Genomic DNA, 20755 nt, shown 5'->3' with positions numbered 1-20755 from the left:
AGCACCCATTGGGATCCATGCTCCGGACGGGCTGGGTCCAGTGGAAAACCCAAACTCAACTCCTGTGGGAGAAGAGACAGAAGACTCTCCTGTGGGAGAGGTTCTCAACCCGGAGGATCATCCCGACCTTCAATGCTTGTTAGATGAAGGGGGACCCTCCCGGGCAGGCTTCTATAAGGGACAGAGAGAGTGCCACTCTCTCGAGGGACTGAGGAAACAGGCCCTGTCCCAGGCACAAGCAGAAGTGCCTAGGACATTCTGGATTTATTGGGAGGGTGAGCTCCTTGTTAGTGAGCCCACTAAGCCTGAACCTGGTGCCCTCAAGAGGTTGGTGGTACCCCAGGTTTACAGGCCCTTCCTACTGCAGTTGGCGCATGAGGTGCCCTTGGCTGGTCATCTTGGGACCAAGAAGACTAAGCAGAGGCTCTCTGCCCATTTCTACTGGCCACGGATGGGAGTAGAGGTGGAGTCCCACTGCAGGACCTGCCCAACTTGTCAGTTGTCTGGCAAGACTGGAGGCAGTGTCATTGCCCCACTGCAGCCATTGCCAGTGGTTGGCACACCATTTGAGAGGGTGGGCATCGACATCGTCGGTCCCCTTGACCCTCCCACTTCAGGTGGACATCGGTTCATCCTGGTCTTGGTAGATCATGCCACCAGTTACCCTGAGGAAATACTCCTTCGGACTGTTACTGCCAAGGTGGTTGCCAGGGCGCTCCTGGGCATTTTCACCCGTGTTGGATTCCCCAAGGAGGTTGTCTCTGACAGAGGATCCAACTTCATGTCTAGTTACATGAAAACCATGTGGAAAGAGTGCGGGGTAACCTACAAGTTCTCCACCTCTTACCACCCCCAGACCAATGGTCTGGTTGAGAGATTTAATACAACTCTCAAGGGCATGCTAGGGGCTTTGGAAGAACCCCTAAGGAGGAAATGGGATCTCCTCCTGCCATGCCTGCTGTTTGCTTACAGAGAGGTACCTCAAGAGGGTGTTGGTTTCAGCCCCTTTGAGTTACTCTTTGGACATCCCGTGAGGGGGCCCCTCGCCTTGATCAGAGAAGGCTTGGAAGCCACCCCTCCAGGTCCCGCCAAGCAAGTGGGGGACTATGTGTTAGGCCTCAGACGGAGGATGACACAGATGATGGGTCAGGCAACAACAAATCTCAAGGCCAGCCAGGAATTGAATAAGTACTGGCATGACCTTAAAGCCTCACAAGTGGATTGGACTCCGGGACAGGAAATCCTTGTGATGGAGCCTACCAAGCCTAGAGCTTTGGCAGACAAGTGGACTGGACCCTTCAGGATCATCTCCAAGATGGGCGAAGTCAATTATCTGGTTGACATGGGAGCCTCTGGGGTAGCCCCTCAGGTATTCCATGTCAACAGGCTCAAGCCTTTCCACCGGCGAGCAGAGGTCTCATGTCTCTTGCTAGCTTCAGGGCAAGAAGAGGATGAGAGTGAGCCCCTTCCTGATTTGCTGCATAGCAACCCTCAGGATGGCTCAGTGGAGGGAGTACATCTCTCTCCGGATTTGACAACAGAGCAACGGAGGGCCTGCAGGGCTTTGCTCCAACAGTATGCCTCTCTGTTTTCACTGACGCCAGGCCTTACACCATGGTGTAGGCATGAAATTGACACTGGTGACAGTGTGCCTGTCAAAAGCAGGTGCTACCGTATGTCAGATACTGTCAAGAACCACATCCAGGCTGAGGTCGCCAAGATGTTGGATCTGGGTGTTATTGAACCCTCAACCAGTCCCTGGTCCAGTCCAGTGGTCCTTGTCCCCAAGGCAAGTTCCCAGGCGGGTACCAAGGATTGGAGGTTCTGTGTGGACTACCGAGGAGTCAATGCCGTCACCAAAACTGATGCGCACCCATTGCCCAGGGCTGATGAGCTCGTGGACACCATAGGTGCTGCCAAATTTGTGAGCACCTTTGACCTTACCTCAGGCTATTGGCAAATAGCTCTGACGGACCATGCCAAGGAAAAGACGGCCTTCTCAACACCTGAGGGACTCTACCAGTTTAGGGTCATGCCTTTTGGGTTGAAGAATGCCCCTGCCACCTTCCAGAGATTGGTCAACCATGCGCTCAGTGGGCTGGAAGCCTTTTGTGTGGCTTACTTAGAAGACATTGCCGTCTACAGTTCCACCTGGGAAGAGCATTTGACACATCTGGATAAGGTGTTGCAGGCCTTGAAAAGGGCTAACCTCACTATCAAGGCCACCAAGTGCCAGATAGCTCAGGGGAAAGTTACCTATCTTGGTCATGAGGTAGGAGGGGGTCAAATCCAACCTCTCTCCAGTAAAGTAAAGGATGTACAGAACTGGGAGACTCCCACTACTCAAACCCAGGTGAGAGCCTTTTTGGGCCTCACTGGGTACTATCGCAATTTCATGGCAGACTATGGAACCATAGCTGCACCCCTGACAGCTCGAACTTCACCCAAACAGCCTAGGAAGGTTAATTGGACCGAAGACTGTCAGAGGGCCTTTGATGGCTTGAAAGAAAGTCTGTGTAGGGCACCTGTGTTGTGTGCGCCTGACTACAGCCGACCCTTTATCGTCCAGACGGATGCCTGCGACACCGGAATTGGAGCGGTCTTGTCCCAGTTAGATGACAAAGGGAGAGAACATCCTATCATATTCATCAGTAGACAACTCAAGGGTAGAGAACTTAGGTGGGCTACTGTTGAAAAGGAGTGTTTTAGCATAGTTTGGAGCCTTAGGCGTTTTAGGCCCTACCTTACGGGGTCTACCTTCAAGGTCCAAACAGATCATAAGCCCCTGAAGTGGCTTATGCAGATGAAGGGTGAGAATCCGAAATTGCTCAGGTGGTCCATTAGCCTGCAAGGGCTAGACTTCACCATAGAGCACAGACCAGGGAAGAGTCACGATAATGCAGATGGCCTTTCCAGAAGGTATGTTGACCGTCTGGATGAGGGTGTCTATCCCGTGGGAGATTAGACACCCTCCACCTCAGTCTGGGGGGGGCGACTGTGATGCTGGAAATGCATCAGAGGGTCAGGGCCTCTGAATCCTTGTCCTTTACTGCTTTTTATAGTGTGTTCTGTCGTGTTTCCTGCCCAGGAGTCCATGTGGGACTCCTGGCAGTGCAGCTCTCTCTTTTGGTTTGGTGAACAGACCCATGGGATACCCTTATGGCACCCATGGGTAGGGGTACAACCCTGTGCCCCTAGTGTATGTGTTTGGGCACCTGTGGGTGGCCCACAGAGGTGGGTATGGACTGGTGGCAGCTCCATGCTGAATTTGACAGGTGCTCTGGGTGTCCTCCATTTTGGGATACCCAGGCCCTGCCATTGGGATCAGTTGATTCCTGATAGGAAACAAGATGGCCCCTGTGGCCTCTTGCTTTCTATTGCCTGTTACCTTGTTTCCCAAAGTCCTGGGAAGCCCTGACTCTGTCCCTTCCCCCTGACTGGCTGGTGGGTGGAAGTTCCATATATGGTGTTGTTGTGAAGGCCCAGCTAGACTGACTGGAGCCTTCCCAGTGACTGTATGTTGTGGGTACCTCCTGTGGGTGGGACCTGGGTGAATGAAGTGTGTGACCAATATACACTCCTTGTTGTGGTTGTCTGGTTTCTGGCATGAGAGACAAAGACTGAGACAGCCCTGCCCGAAACTGGCCTGAATGCAGTGTGTAGTGTTGAATGGCTTGGTACTTGTCCCAATCCACATTCCTTGTTGTGAGTGGCTGAAAGGGAGGAGTGTGGCCTGAATGCACTGTGTGCCTGATTGGCTGACTGACTGCATGAATGCCCTTCTGTATGATTGGCTGCTGAGTGTGTGCCAGCAGTGTGGATGAGAGACAGAATAGTATATCTGGGGACTTCTCACCACTGGTAATTGTTCAGAAGCGTTCTGGAGCTGAGTCTCCACTCTAAGAGTAACTGGAACTGCTGATCCTCGACGTCCAGCTAGAAGAAGAAGACTTGCTGTTGCATTTGCTTCAACCGAACCGAAGGCTGCCAAAATTGTCGAAGACTGACCCGAGAGAGGACCTGGTAAGGCGCCCTCTTCCCGTGCTCCGAGGGACCATCGAGCACCACTCCATCTTCGCCGAAGCGCCCTGGAAGACAGACCCTCGAAAGGCTGCCGACCCGAGACGGGACCGCCGAGGAGATCGAAGTGAAGCACCTGGACATCGCCGCCGTCGAAGTCCATTGCCGTCGACCAGGGTTCGCAGGTTTGTGTAACCGCTGGAGGCCCGTCGAAGTTGTGTTGCCCAGCCGTGGGAACCACTTGACGCCGTGCCGCTGACGACCGGAGCCGTCCGCTCCTTGCCTAAGAACATTTGAATCGAAGGACTCCCTCGTCCGCACCGTCGACCGCTTTATCCTGCCGGAGAAAGTCGAGGACGACCAACGTCCCGAGTAGAAAACTGCCGGTGGGTTTCCCGCCACCCGAAGACCACAAAGACTCGAACGACTCGACGCCCTTGCTGGGCCCCCGTCTCCACAATCTTTGTGGTCCAGAACAATTGTCATCGAGGTGCCCCGCACGCCGCTGCCTTGCAGGACGCCGAGGCTCCGTCGTCGACGAGCACCGCTTGAATCGAAGCTGCCGCCTCATCGACGCCGTTCTACCCTGTTTGTTGTCGGACGTTCGACGCCCCGTGTCTCCCGCTTGAAAGGGAAGGCATTCAAGAAGGGCCGTCGATTCCCCGACGCCGAACGCTGAGTTCCTCGATGGACGTTCGACGCCCCGTGTCTCCCGCTTGAAAGGGAAGGCATTCAAGAAGGGCCGTTGATTCCCTGCCGCCGAACGCCGAGTTCCTCGATGCTTCTCGACGCCTCTCGACGATCCGTGACTCCCGCTTGAAAGGGGGTCGCTCAAGAAGGATCTGTCGACGCCTCTTTGAAGAGCTCGACTCCACCAGGTACATTGGGGGGGGTAAAAACATTATAAGAGGGAATAAGACTTGCAGAACAATATATGGACTGGGCTTGTGCTATACCTTTATTTTACAGGTTGCTTAGGTGGGGGGATCTCCACACAGAACTGTGTCTAGTGATAGGGGCCAGTATTCTGCCTACTGCTCAACCATCTTATTTTCTCTCGTCTCTCTATTGCTTTTTTCACTCTATTGATCTGTGTGACATTGTTGCAGTATTGTTGATGCACTTTAATGAGATCTAATGCAAAGGGTGGTACCACTTTAGAATTGTATATATTTGCCATTGTTGATTTTCCTAAGTACAAAGTGAGTTATTATGATAAGTGTACATAACCTTGAATATTGATTATATAAAGATTGTGTTCTAACCAATACAGTGTGTGGACATTCCTTTGTGGGGGCTTGGGGACTACACTGTACTTAAGAACCAGCCTGCATCACCTCCTGAGAAGCTAGCCTTGATTGCTCGACCATAGCTACCGAATAGAGAATCTAGGCTGGGGTCCTCTGTGCCTCCCCTCTACCATATAGAGAGCAGAAGTACAGACCACCCCCTACCAGTGTTTACACTGGTGGCAGCGGTGGGATGCTTATGGTTTTAAGAATCAGCGTATAACCGTGCCACTTACAAAATATCTGCACTTTATTAAATTAAGGTTTAGTTGTGTACAAGATAACTGCATTACAAACAATGGAGTCTATTGCAAATGGCAAATTGACTCGGATGAGCTTGGAGGCTCTCCAGAGTGCTTGTGAAGCCAGGGAGTTAGACTTTGTGGATAAGTCTAGGGCTGAGCTGATAGCTGCCCGGGTGGACTACCAGACTGATGGTGAAACTCTTGATGAGGGGGAGAATGCAACCAATGAGGACTCTGCCCCTGGGGTTTCTGCTGAATCTGTTTCTGGGAATGCCGCCATTCCTGCTGCCTCTGTTCCAAACCCCAGCAATTCCTTGGAGCTTGAGTTATTAAGGTGAAATTGGCCTTTGAATACCGCAAGTTGGAAATAGATGCTGAACTTAAGAAAGAGGAGTTGGCTCAACAAGTGGAGCTCAAGAATAGGGATCTTGAACTCAGAAATAAGGACCTTGAACTCAAGAGCCAGGACACTGAATGTCAGAGAATCCAGCTAGAGAAAGCTAGAGTGGAGACTTCAGCTAAAACCAGTGAGAGTGTCAGGTCCCCAGCCACCAAGTTTATGAAAGATTTGGTTGGTGTATTTGTGGAGGGTTCAGATATCCTCCAATGGATTGAAGTGTTTGAAATGGCTTGTGCGATTCATGATGTTGATAAAAGAGATTGGGCTATGTGTTTGTTAAGCAGAGTGCCTCAAACTGGATATGACTGTATTCTGAAGCTGAGTGTGGAAGAAAGGGGTCAGTATGAGTGTAGGAAGTCTGCTTTGATTGCCAAGTTTGGCAAGACACCTACCAAATACCTTAAAAGGTTCAGGGATTTTAAGAAAAGAGAGAATGTGTCTTGGGTTGACTGGGTGAGTGCTGCGCACATGAACATGATGGGGTGGATTGATGGATACAAGGTTAAGACTTTTGTTGAATTGTCCCACCTCTTGTTTTTTGAGCATTTTTCTGAAGCCTGTTCACCAGAGCTGCGTCAGTATGTGGCTGACCAGAACATTTTGGACCCCTTTAAGCTGGCTAGGTTGGCTGACAAGTGGGTCTCCCACCGGGTGTCCCCTAAGGACTCCAGTGGGAAGGACAAGGACAAAGAAAAGGGGGCCTCACAGAAAGCTGAGGAGTCCCACAAGCAGTCACAGTCGGGTAAACCTAAACCTTCCTCTCCCAAGACCCAAAAATCTGGTGGGGATAAGTCATCTGTGGGTGGGAATAAGAGTAGTGGTCCACCTGCTGCAAAGCAGGCTCCCAGTGGTTCCCGTACCGTACCCCGCACTCCTGGTACTTGTTGGGACTGTGGGGCTCTGGATCACAGAAGGGGTGACTCCAAGTGTAAAGGTAAGGCACTTGGAGTACAGGCTGTCAGCCTGACCTACCCTTACCCCGTGTCTGAGGTGGAGGCCACTGTCCTCCCCTCCTCTACCGGGATCACATTTGGTGCTCCGGTAGAGATTTCCTTAGTGTCCCTTGGGGCCTGGGACCAGTATGCAGAAGTACTGGCGACTATCCCACAGAACACCCGTAGGTTTTTGAGAAGTGTCCTCTTGAATGGCCAGCCTTCTACTGGTTTGAGAGACACTGGGGCAAGCATGACAGTGGTGGACAGGACCCTGCTCAAGCCAGAGGACTATGTAGGTGCTCCTCTGAGAACCACCAGGTTAGCTGGTGGGCCTCCCAAATTATCGCCTGTAGCCTTAGTCACACTCATGATTGGAGACAAGACAGCAAAGCTTCCTGTCCTGGTTCAGGACAATGTCCCTGCTAACATTCTGTTAGGAAATGATCTAGTAGAGTTGGGGTTGATCTCGGATGGTCTTCCCATGACTGCTGCTGCAGTCACTAGGTCACAGGTGACACCGGGTCTGGCTGTGAGTCAGGTACCCGAGCCAAAGGCGAGGCCTAAGGCAAGAAGAAGGAAGACCAAGAAGGCCACCTCTGTGGAGGGAACACCTTCTCTTCCTGCTGTTCCGACAGCACCCATTGGGATCCATGCTCCGGACGGGCTGGGTCCAGTGGAAAACCCAAACTCAACTCCTGTGGGAGAAGAGACAGAAGACTCTCCTGTGGGAGAGGTTCTCAACCCGGAGGATCATCCCGACCTTCAATGCTTGTTAGATGAAGGGGGACCCTCCCGGGCAGGCTTCTATAAGGGACAGAGAGAGTGCCACTCTCTCGAGGGACTGAGGAAACAGGCCCTGTCCCAGGCACAAGCAGAAGTGCCTAGGACATTCTGGATTTATTGGGAGGGTGAGCTCCTTGTTAGTGAGCCCACTAAGCCTGAACCTGGTGCCCTCAAGAGGTTGGTGGTACCCCAGGTTTACAGGCCCTTCCTACTGCAGTTGGCGCATGAGGTGCCCTTGGCTGGTCATCTTGGGACCAAGAAGACTAAGCAGAGGCTCTCTGCCCATTTCTACTGGCCACGGATGGGAGTAGAGGTGGAGTCCCACTGCAGGACCTGCCCAACTTGTCAGTTGTCTGGCAAGACTGGAGGCAGTGTCATTGCCCCACTGCAGCCATTGCCAGTGGTTGGCACACCATTTGAGAGGGTGGGCATCGACATCGTCGGTCCCCTTGACCCTCCCACTTCAGGTGGACATCGGTTCATCCTGGTCTTGGTAGATCATGCCACCAGTTACCCTGAGGAAATACTCCTTCGGACTGTTACTGCCAAGGTGGTTGCCAGGGCGCTCCTGGGCATTTTCACCCGTGTTGGATTCCCCAAGGAGGTTGTCTCTGACAGAGGATCCAACTTCATGTCTAGTTACATGAAAACCATGTGGAAAGAGTGCAGGGTAACCTACAAGTTCTCCACCTCTTACCACCCCCAGACCAATGGTCTGGTTGAGAGATTTAATACAACTCTCAAGGGCATGCTAGGGGCTTTGGAAGAACCCCTAAGGAGGAAATGGGATCTCCTCCTGCCATGCCTGCTGTTTGCTTACAGAGAGGTACCTCAAGAGGGTGTTGGTTTCAGCCCCTTTGAGTTACTCTTTGGACATCCCGTGAGGGGGCCCCTCGCCTTGATCAGAGAAGGCTTGGAAGCCACCCCTCCAGGTCCCGCCAAGCAAGTGGGGGACTATGTGTTAGGCCTCAGACGGAGGATGACACAGATGATGGGTCAGGCAACAACAAATCTCAAGGCCAGCCAGGAATTGAATAAGTACTGGCATGACCTTAAAGCCTCACAAGTGGATTGGACTCCGGGACAGGAAATCCTTGTGATGGAGCCTACCAAGCCTAGAGCTTTGGCAGACAAGTGGACTGGACCCTTCAGGATCATCTCCAAGATGGGCGAAGTCAATTATCTGGTTGACATGGGAGCCTCTGGGGTAGCCCCTCAGGTATTCCATGTCAACAGGCTCAAGCCTTTCCACCGGCGAGCAGAGGTCTCATGTCTCTTGCTAGCTTCAGGGCAAGAAGAGGATGAGAGTGAGCCCCTTCCTGATTTGCTGCATAGCAACCCTCAGGATGGCTCAGTGGAGGGAGTACATCTCTCTCCGGATTTGACAACAGAGCAACGGAGGGCCTGCAGGGCTTTGCTCCAACAGTATGCCTCTCTGTTTTCACTGACGCCAGGCCTTACACCATGGTGTAGGCATGAAATTGACACTGGTGACAGTGTGCCTGTCAAAAGCAGGTGCTACCGTATGTCAGATACTGTCAAGAACCACATCCAGGCTGAGGTCGCCAAGATGTTGGATCTGGGTGTTATTGAACCCTCAACCAGTCCCTGGTCCAGTCCAGTGGTCCTTGTCCCCAAGGCAAGTTCCCAGGCGGGTACCAAGGATTGGAGGTTCTGTGTGGACTACCGAGGAGTCAATGCCGTCACCAAAACTGATGCGCACCCATTGCCCAGGGCTGATGAGCTCGTGGACACCATAGGTGCTGCCAAATTTGTGAGCACCTTTGACCTTACCTCAGGCTATTGGCAAATAGCTCTGACGGACCATGCCAAGGAAAAGACGGCCTTCTCAACACCTGAGGGACTCTACCAGTTTAGGGTCATGCCTTTTGGGTTGAAGAATGCCCCTGTCACCTTCCAGAGATTGGTCAACCATGCGCTCAGTGGGCTGGAAGCCTTTTGTGTGGCTTACTTAGAAGACATTGCCGTCTACAGTTCCACCTGGGAAGAGCATTTGACACATCTGGATAAGGTGTTGCAGGCCTTGAAAAGGGCTAACCTCACTATCAAGGCCACCAAGTGCCAGATAGCTCAGGGGAAAGTTACCTATCTTGGTCATGAGGTAGGAGGGGGTCAAATCCAACCTCTCTCCAGTAAAGTAAAGGATGTACAGAACTGGGAGACTCCCACTACTCAAACCCAGGTGAGAGCCTTTTTGGGCCTCACTGGGTACTATCGCAATTTCATGGCAGACTATGGAACCATAGCTGCACCCCTGACAGCTCGAACTTCACCCAAACAGCCTAGGAAGGTTAATTGGACCGAAGACTGACAGAGGGCCTTTGATGGCTTGAAAGAAAGTCTGTGTAGGGCACCTGTGTTGTGTGCGCCTGACTACAGCCGACCCTTTATCGTCCAGACGGATGCCTGCGACACCGGAATTGGAGCGGTCTTGTCCCAGTTAGATGACAAAGGGAGAGAACATCCTATCATATTCATCAGTAGACAACTCAAGGGTAGAGAACTTAGGTGGGCTACTGTTGAAAAGGAGTGTTTTAGCATAGTTTGGAGCCTTAGGCGTTTTAGGCCCTACCTTACGGGGTCTACCTTCAAGGTCCAAACAGATCATAAGCCCCTGAAGTGGCTTATGCAGATGAAGGGTGAGAATCCGAAATTGCTCAGGTGGTCCATTAGCCTGCAAGGGCTAGACTTCACCATAGAGCACAGACCAGGGAAGAGTCACGATAATGCAGATGGCCTTTCCAGAAGGTATGTTGACCGTCTGGATGAGGGTGTCTATCCCGTGGGAGATTAGACACCCTCCACCTCAGTCTGGGGGGGGCGACTGTGATGCTGGAAATGCATCAGAGGGTCAGGGCCTCTGAATCCTTGTCCTTTACTGCTTTTTATAGTGTGTTCTGTCGTGTTTCCTGCCCAGGAGTCCATGTGGGACTCCTGGCAGTGCAGCTCTCTCTTTTGGTTTGGTGAACAGACCCATGGGATACCCTTATGGCACCCATGGGTAGGGGTACAACCCTGTGCCCCTAGTGTATGTGTTTGGGCACCTGTGGGTGGCCCACAGAGGTGGGTATGGACTGGTGGCAGCTCCATGCTGAATTTGACAGGTGCTCTGGGTGTCCTCCATTTTGGGATACCCAGGCCCTGCCATTGGGATCAGTTGATTCCTGATAGGAAACAAGATGGCCCCTGTGGCCTCTTGCTTTCTATTGCCTGTTACCTTGTTTCCCAAAGTCCTGGGAAGCCCTGACTCTGTCCCTTCCCCCTGACTGGCTGGTGGGTGGAAGTTCCATATATGGTGTTGTTGTGAAGGCCCAGCTAGACTGACTGGAGCCTTCCCAGTGACTGTATGTTGTGGGTACCTCCTGTGGGTGGGACCTGGGTGAATGAAGTGTGTGACCAATATACACTCCTTGTTGTGGTTGTCTGGTTTCTGGCATGAGAGACAAAGACTGAGACAGCCCTGCCCGAAACTGGCCTGAATGCAGTGTGTAGTGTTGAATGGCTTGGTACTTGTCCCAATCCACATTCCTTGTTGTGAGTGGCTGAAAGGGAGGAGTGTGGCCTGAATGCACTGTGTGCCTGATTGGCTGACTGACTGCATGAATGCCCTTCTGTATGATTGGCTGCTGAGTGTGTGCCAGCAGTGTGGATGAGAGACAGAATAGTATATCTGGGGACTTCTCACCACTGGTAATTGTTCAGAAGCGTTCTGGAGCTGAGTCTCCACTCTAAGAGTAACTGGAACTGCTGATCCTCGACGTCCAGCTAGAAGAAGAAGACTTGCTGTTGCATTTGCTTCAACCGAACCGAAGGCTGCCAAAATTGTCGAAGACTGACCCGAGAGAGGACCTGGTAAGGCGCCCTCTTCCCGTGCTCCGAGGGACCATCGAGCACCACTCCATCTTCGCCGAAGCGCCCTGGAAGACAGACCCTCGAAAGGCTGCCGACCCGAGACGGGACCGCCGAGGAGATCGAAGTGAAGCACCTGGACATCGCCGCCGTCGAAGTCCATTGCCGTCGACCAGGGTTCGCAGGTTTGTGTAACCGCTGGAGGCCCGTCGAAGTTGTGTTGCCCAGCCGTGGGAACCACTTGACGCCGTGCCGCTGACGACCGGAGCCGTCCGCTCCTTGCCTAAGAACATTTGAATCGAAGGACTCCCTCGTCCGCACCGTCGACCGCTTTATCCTGCCGGAGAAAGTCGAGGACGACCAACGTCCCGAGGAGAAAACTGCCGGTGGGTTTCCCGCCACCCGAAGACCACAAAGACTCGAACGACTCGACGCCCTTGCTGGGCCCCCGTCTCCACAATCTTTGTGGTCCAGAACAATTGTCATCGAGGTGCCCCGCACGCCGCTGCCTTGCAGGACGCCGAGGCTCCGTCGTCGACGAGCACCGCTTGAATCGAAGCTGCCGCCTCATCGACGCCGTTCTACCCTGTTTGTTGTCGGACGTTCGACGCCCCGTGTCTCCCGCTTGAAAGGGAAGGCATTCAAGAAGGGCCGTCGATTCCCCGCCGCCGAACGCCGAGTTCCTCGACGCTTCTCGACGCCTCTCGACGATCCGTGACTCCCGCTTGAAAGGGGGTCGCTCAAGAAGGATCTGTCGACGCCTCTTCGAAGAACTCGACTCCACCAGGTACATTGGGGGGGTAAAAACATTATAGGAGGGAATAAGACTTGCAGAACAATAAATGGACTGGGCTTGTGCTATACCTTTATTTTACAGGTTGCCCAGGTGGGGGGATCTCCACACAGAACTGTGTCTAGTGATAGGGGCCAGAATTCTGCCTATTGCTCAACCATCTTATTTTCTCTCCTCTCTCTATTGCTGGTTTCACTCTATTGATCTGTGTGACATTGTTACAGTATTGTTGATGCACTTTAATGAGATCTAATACAAAGGGTGGTACCACTTTAGAATTGTATATATTTGCCATTGTTGATTTTCCTAAGTACAAAGTGAGTTATTATGATAAGTGTACATAACCTTGAATATTGATTATATAAAGACTGTGTTCTAACCAATACAGTGTGTGGACATTCCTTTGTGGGGGCTTGGGGACTACATTGTACTTAAGAACCAGCCTGCATCACCTCCTGAGACGCTAGTCCTTGATTGCTCGACCATAGCTACCGAATAGAGAATTTAGGCTGGGGTCCTCTGTGCCTCCCCTCTACCATATAGAGAGCAGAAGTACAGACCACCTCCTACCAGTCTTTACAAAGTACAGTTTCCGAGGAAGGTGATGAGGGAATCACATGAAGGCAACTCTGTCAGCAGGTAAGTATGAGAACAGTCTCTCATGTTATATCTGTATTCATTGTCACCTCTATATTTGCATGTATTCTCACACATGTTCTTCCTGGGGATGTTATGTTTGAGTCACAGTAATTGTAATTGCAGATGTGTGTTCCACTCCACCCACCTTCTGTTCATCTGTTGTTCCTGTAGGTGTTGCCAGATTCACGCACACTAACTGGGGCAGTCATGTCCAGAGTGTGTGGTCTATTGGAGGGTGATTGAACAGTTGCGAATTGTCCTCATGTCCATTCACAGTGTTGTCCAACAAGGGGGTGGGGTTGTTGCAGGGTATGGTTATATGGTTGGAGGCACTTATTTGCAGAGATGTTGTGGACACTGGTCTCTTTTTGGTTTACATGGCATGATGAATTGTGTGAAATGAAGCTGCTGATTGACCTTTCAAAGGTGGGCTTTGTTTTCTGGTCTTCCCTTCCCCATCACCCACTAGTGTCCTTCCTCCACTCCAACATGTGCTTGTTGTTTTATCTCTGTGGCTTCCAGGCTCTCTGACCATGCTGCTTTTCATTCATTTGTTTCTATGTCTGTCTTCCTCCTTTGCTTACCGTCTTTTTGCCCTCACCCACTGTAATGTCCTGCATTCATGGGTGACCCAAAGGCACACATGACACCTGACAGTCAGTGTGCAGGATTTATATGCCTGCAAACAATGTCCCACTTGTGGCCGCATCGTGGGGGGACTGACGCCTGTTACCAGGGTGCATGTCGTGCTGTGCTTGTAATGTGTTTCTTTCACTGCCAGTGATTTCTCTCTTGGTGAGTTATGCTGTTAGTATGTTGAAGGTTGAGAATGCTTGGTTTGTTCTACGTCTGGACATTGACATTGGATGGTCCATGGCTATTTCCTTGTTCCATGCAGGAGTTGACATGGCTGTCCATTGTCTTTACATTGATGCAATGCATGTATGTGCAAGTTCGGAATGTTGTTTCATGTGGGATGCTGTGGATGCAAGACAGGTGGGTACCTTGTGCAGGTAAGTCAAAGGCACTTACAATGGCACTTGTTGTCTTCTTGGTGACAGGGAGGCTGGCAGTGTGTGAGGTGTACTTTTTGTTTCCTTGGATTGAGGTGAACAGGTCTGGCTCATGTGTGTGGCAACACATGGTGACGTTTGGGTGGTGGTTGTATGATTGCTGTTTTTGCATGTCAATTAGGGGGGCATTGGTTGCAGGGGGGTTGCTATGAGAGTGGCTCTCACTGTAGGGTGTTTATTGGGAGTTGTCATGAGGGTGGCCTATTCGGCTGCATGCATGGTGGGACACATGGTGATGGGAGTCTACTGAGTGATTGCTTAAGGTTTTTGCATGTGTGTTGCCTGCCGCACGGCTTCCCGCTCACTCAGCTGTTAATTATATATCTATCCATGCTGGCAGTCCATTCTTGGTACTTCTGCCCCTTCTGCCCCTTCTGGGGGTGGTGTGCCGAGACAAATCCACATTCAGCAAAGCATTGCAGGCCATTTGAGGGATGCCATGTTCAACACAGACACCAGGCGCATGCCATTGGCCAGGTGTTGTTGTTTGCCATGGGGACATGTTCCATGTATGGCACACCAGCAGATCATTTTGCTGCCTGTTGGGTGCAGCTCTGTGCATCGCAATATTCCCTTCAATTCCCAACACATTGGTCCCCATTTAGTCTAGTCCCTGTGAACTCTGTCTTCCCTCCCTCTTGCCTGTTCCCTACTCCCTTCTGTGTGGCAGTTTCCTTGGCCTCCTTTTCTCATTCCTTTCTTTTGTCTGCTTGTCCCTTTTATGCAAGTTGCCTCTGTGCCCTACTTTCCTGTATGACTGCTGCCCCTTTGACCAGCTGCCTTGTGCCAGATCCTGTCTTCACTACAATCAAGGAGATATTTGCATTTCGTCGTCTTGCACTATCCATCATCGGCTCCCTTGCCAGTGTTTACTGCACAGTCCTGATGCTATGTTAATCAGGGGATGCCATTTTCTGGCATTGGGAGTGCTTCCAAGGGGATCCTGGGTTTCCAAACTCTCAGTGATCTCTATTTGGGAGTCCTCTCAGTGTCATTCTGACTCAAGCCGGATCAGTGTGTTCACAATTTCCCCTCACCAGGACAAGGGGTAAGTCTTTCCTGGTCCTTCAAAGTATGGTACTCTGGCGGGCAGGTAGTGTAGGTGTTGTTGGTGGGGAAGGTGTCACTGTGGGGGGTGATTATATTGCATTTGCCAGAGGTGTGTGGATCTGACTGCATGGGTGCAGTGACACTGAGTGGTGTACATGTTACAGTGGTTGTTGAATTTGTTGCTTATGTTGTGTGCTTTGTTGTGGACAATGTAGGGTAACCTCACAACAGACAGACATTTAATTAACAACACACTATGGAAAAGGTCTTGGTGACTCCTTTTTCGGGAACTACACAAGCTTTGTTTTGTATACAAAATTTGGAAATGGCAACAAGGGATTATTAGTCCACCACCACAGAGCTCGCTGTCTTAATCCAAGCAAGCAGCACCTTATGACCATGTAAGTCGTCATGTGTGACGCATTTTCCGGTACAGTGTTCATCCACCAACCTCATTGTTTACTCCCTTTTTACATGCTTATTTTCACATATTGTCCAGTCTCCAATTGGCTGTCTCATCTTATCCTCCAGCTTATTCACACATGGGTGACGATCTCTTCAAGTTGGGTCACTGTGAAATGATTGTTTAGGCTTTCAATTACTCCACCCTATTTTGGGTTCTTACCACGTGACCTGCACATGGACATCAACATGAGATCAGTAGACTACTTCGGGTCAGCCTGATCCTTCCAAACAAGGATATTGTTTCCTCATACCAGACACAAAGGTGTCCCCATGAGGCCTCCCCACCACAATCATATTGACGTTGGCATCACCCTTTGCTCTCCCTGGTGCAAATGATGAATTTTGTTGTTCTCTGTTGCCCCCTTTGTCTGGTAGTCCACCCAAGTGTTAGGCCTGAGGTTCCTGCATGTCCCACTGATCCATCTGATTCATGATGATTCATGATTGTTATCCCTGGGTGTCTGGTGATTCAAATAAAATGATCACAAACACACAAGGTAGGCAAGCCCATACATCTTTTTTGACTGGGTCAACAGTCTCATTCCCAATCTTAGATTCACCATGTGTAAAGACTACACATGCATTCCCTTTTTAGACGTTGCCATCAAAGTGATTGACAGCACTTTGGGGACCAATTTGAATAGAAATCCAACTGATCGAAACACCATTTTACACCATCAAAGTTACCGCCCTAAGGGTCTAAGGGACAATATACCCTTTGGACTGTTTCACTGGCGAAGAAATTGTATCCTATTGCAGTATTATAAAAAAGAAGCAGATATTGTGTTTAACAGGTTCTTGGTGTGAGAAACCTGGAGGTGTCTCCCTCACTAGTCCCCGGGGATCTGTCATCCAGGTGGCCAGGTCACGACCATCGCTATTGGATCCAGTTCCTCGGGGGGGACCAGTGAGGAAGGATCACCTGAATGGGGGGTCCTCGGGGAGTGGAAGTGGGACACTGATGGGTGAGACGCAGTATCCTTCTTCTTATAACACATTTTCCCCATCATGCTACGTAGGATACTATGAAATAGTACCCCCCTTTTCCGACACAAACACTTTCACACACCACGAAATACAACGGACTAACACCAAAGCCATTTACCTGACATATCCCAATTCAAGGGTCAGGAAAAGTCAGGCAAATGACCAGAATCACACACACATGACAGCCCTTTCCTTTACCTACTGGGATAAAAGGTAGAGCACAGGAGCACACAACAAGCAAGGCAGGCAGTACGACGAGACACCTATCCAGGCACGAAAGTTCAAGAGGAAGAGAAAGGCAGCGAGAACCGAAATGATGACAAGGCGAGAAGCGACCTTACCCTTTCCGACACACCCCTGCGAACCCTCCCTGAAAGGAATCGTAAAACGGCAAACAATAGCCAGTGTGTGTTGCAGCAGATGTCAATGGTACACAGAGCATGCCTACACTGATAATCAGAACAGAGAGAGACACTTGCTACCATGGTACCGGCTTTGACTCCAGATACAAGAAAAGCCAAGTGGTTCATCACAGCTGGTGAGTCTCGGGGAGAGCCGTTAAGAAACCAAACTGTGTTGAACTAAAGTCACAAAGGGCAATTTGAGGAAAGCTCAATGAACTGTTAACATTAAGGGAAAACAAGCGGCTGAGGGGTCCGGCACTACGTGGGTGCTCATTCAAGAGACTCTGGTTAATCCAACATTTGATGAAACTACCAATACCAGAAGGCCCTAGAGAGCCCCAAGGAAAAGGTGGTCATAGAGGGGTCTCTCAAAACCCCCTTTACAGTCAAAAGTCTTTGACCTGCACATAATTGTGAAGCTAAGGGAGTAGAATCATGCATATTGAGAAAAGAGAAAGAACTGCATAACTGGTAAGAGTAAACCCGTTGGAGGGATGCCGATGAGAAAGGGCAAAGTCTGAGGTCCCAATGAACAGTGTATTCGCAGGAGTGAACCCGACAGAGGGATGTCCACAGTGAACTGTTTAAAAAGACATTAAGGCTAGTGAATGAAACAGGTTAAATTGTTTACAGAAGAAGCTGTAGTGATCCCGACTGAGGGAGGCTACCACTCAAGAAGGGTCTGAGCCCAGAAGAGGGGGATCCAAGGGTGAAAAGTCATTGACCAAAGTTTTTTGAATGCAAAAAGGAGAAAGCGTATAAATGAAGCTGTAGTGTACCCGACGAAGGGAGGCAAACAGTCGAGAAGGGTCTAAGCCCAGAATAGAGGGATCCAGGGGTAAAAAGCCATCACCCATGCAACAGAGAAATCTTTTTGAATACAAGTCAGAGTGAACCAGACACAGGAAACAGATATTCAAGATGGGTCTGAGCCTGGAAGAGGTGGACCCAGAATCATCACCCAAGTACAAACAGAAGGGAAGTTTTGTTTACAATTTGGAACATACAAGGCCCTTGGAAATCAAGATACTGAACTACCAAAGGTCCTGATATCACTAGAAAACTTTTGGTGTATCTAAGCCTGGAAGAGGGGCATCCAGGGGTAAAAATTAATTACCCAACGTACATTTGGAAAGGAACGTTTTGTTTGTTATTTTGAATATATCATGTCCTCAGAGGCAAGAGACTTTTTTTATAAAAGAGACTTAACCACTGAAGACCCTGATAGCTGAAACGGAAATGTTGTCTCGTGCTGGGAAAGCTCGAGAGTGTGCTGTGCTCAGGAGTCCCGCCTTGTCCCGTGCTCAAAAAGTGTGGAAGGGAAACCCCCGGCTACCACATCCTGACATATTATTTGTGTAAAGACTTCTTTCTTTCTTGAGAACCCTAGCCCATGAAGCCTGCAACAGCCCTTAACACCAAATGTATAGGTTATTGCAGAGATACAGGTGAAACCACTCCACCTCTATCTACACTGATCACACCCAATCAGTGTAATATTTCAGAGTTCCTGTACATTTCTCCTCCTTGTCCTCTTCCAGGTCTTAACAACATAGAACCTGGACAAAGTACAGGCATATCCACCTCGTCTACGGTTAGGGTATGTGGGAAACCTGAAGGTGTCCCACTGACTAGTCCCCAGGGATCTGTCATCCAGGTGGCCAAGACATGGCCATCACTATTAGATCCAGTTCCTGGAGTAGACCAGTGAGGAAGGATCACCTGGATGGGGGGGGGGGTCCTCGGGGAGTGGAGTGGGACACCGACAGGTGAGACACGGTATCCCTCTTCTTATAACACCTTTTCCCCATCCAACTACATAGGATAATCTGAAACTCTACCGCCCCCTCTCCCCCTTTTCTGACAAAAACACTTTCACACACCACAAAAGACAACAGACTAATACCAAAGCTGTTTACCTGACATGTCCCAATACAAGTGTCAGACAAAATCAGGCAATTGACCAGAATCACACACACACACACCTGACGGCCCTTTCCTTTCCGCACAGGGATAAAAGGTGGAACATGGGAGCCCACTACGAGCAAGGCAGACGGCACGGCGAGTAAAGCTATCCAAGCATGGCAGTTCAAGAGGAGGAGAAAGGTGGCAAGTACCAAAAGGGTGACAAGGAGAGAAGCAACCTTACCCTTTCTGACCCAGATCCACAAAGCCTCCCTGAAAGGAATCGTAAGACCGCAAACAATAGCCAGAGTGTGTTGCAGCAGATGTCAACAGGACATGGAGCACACCTACACCGATAATTAGAACAGGGAGAGTCGCTTGCTACTGTGGTACCGGTCTTGACCCTAGAGATAAGAAAAGCCAATCGGTTCATCACAGCCGGTGAGCTGAGGGGAGAGCCAATAAGAAACTGAGCTGTGTTGAACGAAAGTCACAAAGGGTAATTTAAGGATAGCTCAAAGAACTGTTAAGATTAAGGGAAAACCAGCTAATTCGAGAGACTCTGGTTGATCCCACATTTGTTGAAACAACTGATACCAGAAGGCCCTAGGAGAGCCGCAGGGAATACGTGTGGTCATAAAGGGGTCTTGCAAAACCATGTGTGTATTTGGAAGTCTTTGACCTGCATGCAATTGGAAAGCTAAGGAAGATGAATCCTGCATAGTGAGAAAAGAGAAAGAACTGTGTAATTGGCAAGAGTGAACCCCTATCAAGAGATGTCGATGAGAATGTGCGAAGTCTAAGGTCCCAACAAACAGTGTGTTGACAGAAGTGAACCCGGCAGAGTGATATCCACATTGAACTGTTTAAAAAGACATTAAGGCTAGTGGATGTCACAGGTTAAATAGTTTTGAGAAGAAGCCGTAGTGAGCCCGACAGAGGGAAGCTAATATTCAAGAAGGGTCTGAGCCCAGAAGAGGGGGATCCAGGGGTGAACATTTGTCGACCAAAGATTTATGAATGTAAAAAGGAGAAAGAAAATAAATGAAAGCTGTAGTGAACCTGACGGAGGCAGTCAAATTATTTTGAAGGATCTAAGCCTGGAAGAGGGGATCCAGGGATGAATATCCATCACCCTGCCGATACACATGAATGCAACAGAAAAGTAATTGTGACTACAAGTTGGAGTGAACCCGACGTAGGGAGATAGATATTCAAGAACTGTCTGAGCCTGGAAGAGGGGGACCCAGAGGTGAAGAATCATAACCCAAGTACAAACAGAAAGCAACTTTTGTTTATAATTTTGAACATATCAGGCCCTCGGAAGCAAGATACTAAACCACTGAAGAGCCTGATATCACTAGAAACTTTTCAGTGGCTCTCAGCCTCGAAGAGGAGGCTACAGGGGTGAAAATTCATCACCCAATGTAGATTTGGAAAGGGACTTTTTGTTTGTTATTTTGAATACATCAGGTCCTTGGAGGCAAGAGACTTTTTGTAGAAAAGAGACTTAACCACTGAAGATCCTGATAGCTGAAAACTGAACTGTCATCTCATGCTGGGAAATCTCAAGAGTGTGCTGTGCCCAGGAGTCTCGCCTTGTCCCGTGCTCAAAACATGGGGAAGGGAGACCTCTGACTACCACATCCTGACTTATCATTTGTGAACACTTCTTTCATTCTTGAGAACCCTATCCCACACTCCTTTTTGTATTTAGTTGTAAGGATTGTCAATAGTTTTTTTTATTTTTTACTATAGGCCTTTTTATTTGACAAGACGCTACAAGGACTGTCTTATTGTTATTTGATGGTCGTAGCTTACTTCCATCTTAGATTTTAGATTAGGCATTTTTCCAACCTGCACCTAAACACCCTTGAACTGTGATCACTTGAGTCTG

Source organism: Ambystoma mexicanum, chromosome 10 (genome assembly GCF_040938575.1).
Source record: "Ambystoma mexicanum isolate Mex_15411 chromosome 10, UKY_AmexF1_1, whole genome shotgun sequence".
NCBI lineage: Eukaryota > Metazoa > Chordata > Amphibia > Caudata > Ambystomatidae > Ambystoma > Ambystoma mexicanum.
This window is presented reverse-complemented; position numbering follows the sequence as displayed.